We start from the raw sequence: 7,373 nt of genomic DNA on the forward strand, positions 1-7,373 counted from the left end.
ACGAGGCCTCAGCACCCTCCACATCCTCCCAGGATTTTAATGCATGTGTTCAGTCTGCCTAACCCTATGCAGAACAGGAGATTGGAGTCCTCCGTTTCTTTGCAAGACAGCCCAGCCCGGTCAGCAGCAGCGAGAGCTTCCCAGAGCGCGCCACATGGCGTGCTTTATTCGGCATGGGGCATCTGTGCTGGCTAATGCTTGCAGGTACCAGCTGCATTGCAGTCCCTTTTCCACTAGGAACCGGACTGAAGATAGGCAGCACCAAGTGGTGCAGGCAGGGATCAGGGCCCTGTTTCCTAGGCAGCACTGCAAGATGAAACAAAAGAGTCCTTGATTCAGAGCGGTGGCCATCTCATCCACAGCCGGTGGGAGCCCATCGGACACTGAAAAAATTAATTCATTGATGACACGGGCTGGCTTGGAGTCTTCTAGGCTGCGGTCGTTGTCCAGAGCACTTGTCCACTGACACGTGACCTGGACTCAGGGTTACGCTCCCTGCTTTCCAAGCCCAGCCCCACAAGATCACATCTAAATTGCTCTTGTGCTGGGCTCAGTGCATCCTTTACGATGCTGCTTGCAATTTTGACTCCATAGAGGACTTTCTGTTTGGCTTCCTCTGTTGCTTGTACAGATGAGAGCTTCTTCTCCCTCTCCACCTTGTTGTAGTTCCTCCTCGCTAGGTTCCAGCTGATCTTTGCTGGACCTGCCGCTCCCATTCGCTTCGTCTCCAAGCCTGTAATGAGTGTGTGCTTAGGCCGCAGAATGGGGTGGGCCACCCGGGGCACGGCCTGACCAACTTTTAGCATGTTAATTGAGTTAGCTATGCAGTTTTAAAAAATTGCTTTAGTTTTAACCGGCATGACAATTGCGCGTTTGTGGGTTATATAAATTAACGTGCTAAAAGTTGGTCAGGCCATGGCCTGGATGGCCCACCCCATCCCACGGCCTAGGGTTGTGTGTTCTCCTGCCTGTATCAACACCAGGAACCGGTGTGCGATCAGTTATTCTCACCACATGATCCCATCCTCCATACCACAGCTTCTCAGAAAAAGCAGGTACCTGAAGAAACAAAAGCTTTAGCTTTTGGACTCTAGTCTGCCTTAGAGAGTAGATGGATGCAGTTTACTATGCCAAGCCCTGGACTGTGTATAGCTCTTTCAACAAACAGAGCTAGAAAGAGTCTTTAGCATAGGATTAAGGTGTTGCCTTCCAATGCTAGGGTGAAGCTGATGTAAAGCCAGACTGTAATCTCTTTCACATACCATGTATCCCTCGTATCAAAATCTCAGTAGAAGTTGGTGCCGAGGTGTTTTTGGAAACCCCACCAGATCTAAACCCCGTTGAGAAGCTGTTTCTCTGAAGGTAGCTCTTTTCCAGGGGAGCTCTACAGGATTGCTGCCATCCATCCATTCTCCACTCTGCTCTGAGCCGGCAACGCAGAAGTGATTTGGCTACTGGAAGTGGAAGTCGCCAACTCTTCCACGGCCATGGAAGTCAACTTTCCAAGGGCGCTTTAGGAGCGCATTCCTTGTCAAACACTGACCCAATCGCAAAAATATGCTGCTAAGTGCATGTCTGTGGGATTCAGAGAGATGGACAAATACGTTGTGACTAATTTGGAATGCACGGTTTTCTTCCAGACTTCACCCGGGATCCATAAATATCCCCTTAGAAAAGTAGGGCCGTTTGCAAAACGGTCTTGGTTTACAAATGTTATCTGAGGTTTCAGTCACTAAGGAATTTCTAAATAGATAAGATACCCAGGGCTTGTTGTACCTTCTGGCAATTATTAAGAAAATAAAATCAGTTAATATCTAACCCCAAATCCAGACTGTAACTTCAGGATATATAAATTCTTACTCAGGCTCTGGTAGGAGTCCTGCAATTCTCTGTCCTATAGAATACCCCGGAGGAAAAAAAAAATAGACAAGCCTGTGATTAAAAGACAGCTTCATGTGCCGGGGAGAACATTTTATGAGCTCACAAGAGTTTTCTACGTGACTCAAGTCGCCCAGATGTTGCTCACGCTTGAAACGCAGAACCCACTCCAACGGACCGAGTTTCCCAGTTGTGTGGGCACTTCCTGTAAATCTGCAGTGTGCAGATATGTACAGAAGTGTTCCACCAACGTGGGCTATGGGTTTTTTTTCTGCTTTTCTTGGCACTGCCCCAAGGGGAAACCGAGCCTATTAGAAACAGATATTTGGAAAGGGGATCGGTGACTCAGAGAACTGTCAGTGGGATATGGTGTTCGCACTTCCGGGGGAGGAAAGGTGATGAATCAGTGGTTGCGATGTTAAACTAGAGATCTGGGTTCAATTTTCTGCTCTTCTACCCACTGCTTCGGCAACTTGGGACAGGTGAGATGAACTGGTGTTTTCAAAAGTGTCCAAGCAGTTGTACAGTCTGTGTCTCATCGCCTGTCCGTGAGGTTTAGGCTTCTGGAAATGGACCCAAGGTTTCCAATTCTCTGAGGTATGTGGAGAAATATTACCCAGAGACTGCAAGGTGCATGGGTGCTATGTCAGCAGGAGCCAGGGAAATGCCTGAGGGGAAGAGGTGACCAGTTTCAAACCTTGCCCAAGTCCACATGCGGAGCATGTCTACATGGGCATTTAAGTGCACCTAAATTGAATGTGCATCAATGTAATGCACATTAAGCAGGTTTAGGCAGGTGTCTACATGTGCAAGCATTAAAGCACATGACTGCAATGTGTGTGTGGACTGACTTGGGATTGAAGTTAGTCCCGCGTCAGTCCACACACACTGCATTCATGTGCTTTAACGTGCACGTGCGTTAATGCACTTTATTTGTGCCTAAATTGATAGCTGTATTTGCAGGTATCAAATGTAGGCGCAATTAGCCCAAATTTTCCATTTTAAAAATGCATTAGGGGTGTGCATGTGAACACCCTAATGCACCTGAAATGTAGGCTAATGCATCTTAAAGTGCCTCGTGTAGATGCACCCAGTCCACAAGGTAACCAGTCTGCAAGGAAGTTGTCATCCCAGTTCAGCTTCAGGTGGACAGAGGCTCGCCTAGTGGGATCAGGCCCCATGTCTCCGGAGTCAATTCTTTCAGGACAGGCTTCACCTGCTCTGGAGGACAGCGATCAGCTGATACTTGGGATCCACCAGTTTGGAAATAAGCAGACATTTCCCCTTCCCCAGAGCTGTCAACCCATTCCCATTCCCTAGTGCTATATTCCTTTTCAAGAGGGGGCAAGATGAGCGCAGAAACAAATCCCTCAGAGGACAAAAGCAGTGACTGAAGGGGTGTAGCCTCGTGGGCAGCTACGCAGGGCGGGGGAGGTGGGAGCCCGGGCTCCCTTTCTGGAACCACTCATTTGGCTCCTATTCTATTTAAAAGTCCCTTTAAGATGAACTTTACCCAGCACACGCACAGCTCCTCCGTAACACACAGTTAGGGCTGGCATTTAGCAACCCGAGCGCATGTTCCTTCCCGTCCTGAGCAAGATGTCAAATATTTTAGGTTAAGAGAAGGGGAAAAGAGGAAAAATAATTACACAGTAAATTAAACAAAGGCAACCCCCCTGCTTATTAAGACTTCAAGAGGCGCACGTTGCTGCTTCTGGCTTCAGCTGTCTGGAGTACGTACAAAGGGTAAGGCTAAAAATAGGTACTGTACAAATGATTAGGTCATAGATTGCTAGGGGGAGAGGGTTTTTTTATATAATTGCAAACTAGGCCTCACATTGTTGGTGAAAAAAAAATATAAACAGGGCAGTTCAAAGCCTGGCTGCCTGGTTTGTAGCACTATAAAGTTTGCACTCCTTCGCTGAGTCACCGGAGATAGGCTCCCTTTTGTGCCGGGGGATTTACTCAAGGAATGCAGGCGGGCTGGCCTCGGCTGGCAGGGTCCTGAGTCACGGCGCACAATGATCCTTGCAGTGTTTGCAGGCTTTAGGGCCGTTAAGCCACTAATTAGCCTCATTGTCTTACCCTCTTCCCAGTCCATGTGTCCTGGACAGAATGGGGCGGGATGGGAGAAAGGCCTCAAACTTTTGCAAGCCTAGAAAATGCATCATTTAAAGGCGAAGAAACCAAGTGGTGGGGGAGGCTGATGTATCACCTGCGTGTAGCTGTTTTGATCTATTTTTGTATGTGCAACTCAACCATCCAGGGACACAAGGGGAGTTTTAACTTCTTCTTTTAATCTAGTATGACCAGTCGCTTCTATTGACCTAAGACCTAGCGCAACCCCTCCCAGCCTTGCGCAGCCCGGGGGCCGAGACTCAAAGGTGACAGAGGCCCAGATCCGCAACCTCAATGGGGGCTGGGCCAGCGAACATCTCTGCCGGTCTGGGTCTTGCTGGTGGTGGCTGGTCCGGCTGTGTGACTGCCGGGACTGAAATGGATTGAAGCAGGGCTGGTTTTCCAAAGGAAACAGCTGAAACAGTAAGCATCTGCTTCACTCGAAAATCCAGCCCATCTCTAGCATCCCCAGCCGGGCCCCCAAAGCCCTGCTGGCTTTTCGATCTCTTGGCCATTGTGCTCCTAATCCCCAAAGAGTTAACGGCCCTGATCCTGCAGAAATGCAGCCATGCACACAATCCTGCTGAGTGCAATGGGATGGGTCAGGTTTTTAGGGCAACTTCCATGACTGAGTGTTTTCAGTATCTGGGTCTAAGCATGGGAGGAACTTTGCTCATGTTGGTTGCCTTCTCTCGTTCATGTGAGCAAGGATTGGCAAGACTGTCCTTGCTTGAAATGTGGTGCAATGAGTTAAAGTAAAAACTGAGGGGCTGGGGAGCAGGGAGGAAGGACAAGGATTACTGCAACAGGCCCATGCAGTTACTCCATTGGGTGTGCACTCATTTAGCCGATCCCCTTCAGGCTGGTACACTCAAATATCCCCCTTTCCCTGGAGCCTTAGAAATCCCCCATGGTTATGGGAGCTGAGGTGCAGTTTTGTTGCAGGAACAACATACAGTCTTTATTTTAGCATGGATCCGGATTACAGGGCAGTGATAGGAACGCAGTGGCTTGCAGAACGGATGTGTCTGAGCTGCCCACTTCCTATCTTACCCATTCTCCCAAACCAGTTGTAGCCTCCCAGTTGCTTTCAGGTTCCCTCTGTAGTACAAGCAAGTGCTCCCAGAGAGACTCCTGCATTCAGCTGCTACCTGTCTGGCCCTGGTATCTGAACAGCTCAGGCAGACACTCATCCTAATCAATGGATCTTACACTCAAGCTTACTATATTGCAGTTGTACCCCAAGTGAGCAGCTTGCCCAAGCCCCTGCAGTGTTCTGCTGCCCCGTCTTCTACAGTTGGGTGTGTTTTGTGAAATACAGTCTAACACATTTTATCATGTTTTCATAAGCTGTCAGCCTGTCTTCCGTGTGAAAGTAGAGCAGTGAATTATGCTCTGATCTCTGAGCAAACCTAACATGCTGCAAACTCTTTGCTCACTAAATACAGGCGCTGTCATGTGGATGTTGCTGAGTTGGGCGGGTGGCTCCAAGAACTACATCTGAACAATTCTGCAAAATCAGGGCCCATGACAGTAAAGATAAATCACCCCAAGAGAGTTTGCCTGGCCATTGGGTACTACCACAAAATTAGCATGTCACAAATGAGATTGAGTCAGACTTGTTTACCCATCGTACTTTTATTAAAGGCAGCCTTACTGGTTGCTATTAACTGGGCATTTTTCATTCAGGAGTGTTTTAAAGACTAATATCCAAGAATAACTTCACTCAGTGCTAAAATGCAGCCACCTCTGGGGTGAGAAGCAGCAGCAATTCTAGGAAAGAGGGGTGGAAGAGAAGAGAAAGTATGTGTGGGACAGAGGGCGTGGCACCTGCGTGCAACCTGGCATAGAAGGGTATGTCTACACCTGCATTATGGCACTTTTCCTACCATGCTTTAAACTTAGTACCTCCAATGAGTTTCTCCCTGGCTAGAGGGAGGAGCACAGAGTGCATTGATTGGCAGGTAACTGAGCTGGGTCAGCTGGAAGAAATTAATAATTTCCCATTCTTATAAGAGGGTTGGTTTGGGGGAAATGTTGCTAGTGAAAAATCAAGATATTTGGGAGGAAGTGAAAAGGCACAGGCTGCCTCTGTGATCTCTGCTTTGCAGACTGGAACCTGGTTATACTTGGCACTTAGCTGGTGACATGTTCCCTACTGCTGCTTGTTCATCTTACTGTGGGGCTTGCTGCCCCCAAGACTCCCAATTCAACCTTTCCCTGCTGGCCCTGGCTTTTGCTGCTCAGGTCCTTAATTCTGTGCCTTTGAAGTGTCTGAATGTTGGCAGACTGCTCTTGGAGCTGGGGGATGGATGAGTTGTTGAGTCATCTAGTCCACTTGTTAGCATGTGCAGAATAATGCATTTTGCTCTCTAAAGCATGCTACGTTGTGGTTTCTATGGGTTAAATGCTGAGCGGGAGGGAGTCTCTGCTTGCTAACTTAGGAGACACAGATGGCCTATGCTTTCCTTTTTGAAGAGGTGCTCCCCTTGTCCCAATCCCCTCTTAGAGGTGCTCCCCTTGTCCTGATCTGCCATGTCCCCTTGGAACAGGGGGAACAATTTCTCTTCCTTCCTGTGCCCTTGAAATGCTTGTGGAGCATGCTGGGCTGGGAAGATCTTCAGCTTGGGGTGCTTTCCTGTGTGCCAAACACTCCCCATGCCGTCAGCACTAAAGCTAATTATAATTTCCTCCCTAACTCGAGTTCCTGTGCACAGCAAAATGAATAACTCTGCACTGGTAACAGTAGTAGTTGTGAAGTATTCCCCTGGGTATCCCAGGAGTATGTTTCAGAAGAAAATATATATATATATATTTAAAGTTACATGTATATGTGATTATAAAGAACTAGCAAAATCCTGGAAGTTTAATGCTAAAGGTTAATAATAATCACAATAGGCAGCACATCATTGCCTCTGTATCTGGTTGAGAGATTTACAACTTAAACTCATGGCAGAGGAAGAAATTGCCTCAATCACTCGGAGTAATGGCACATGGAGAGCCACTTGGGCGTGACTGCTACTTAACATGAGAAGCCCAGCCTGGCTTCATTTAATGTGCTGGTTCTTTTCTAATAAACACGTTGCTCTACAAGGTGAGGATTAAGTTTAAAAAAGTAAATAAATTGGAAACTGATGGGGAGAGATCAGAGTGCAATAGCATATGCCAGAAGGAAAGGCTAGTTCTTGCCATATGAAGTGATTAACTCCTTTGTTGGGCTGGTCTCAAAGCTCAGAAATAAACCCTAAAGCCAAGGATAGCATTTGCTGGGTTATTTTTCAGAGGTGGGCAGCCACAAAGCCAACCATCTATCCACTTAGGCTCAGACTGGCAGTGCTGTTGCATCTGACCTGCTGTCGGAGGGGGGGGGGGGGGGG

The sequence above is a fragment of the Gavialis gangeticus genome, unplaced genomic scaffold (genome assembly GCF_001723915.1).
Source record: "Gavialis gangeticus isolate Ggan-Ray unplaced genomic scaffold, GavGan_comp1, whole genome shotgun sequence".
NCBI classification, from domain to species: domain Eukaryota; kingdom Metazoa; phylum Chordata; order Crocodylia; family Gavialidae; genus Gavialis; species Gavialis gangeticus.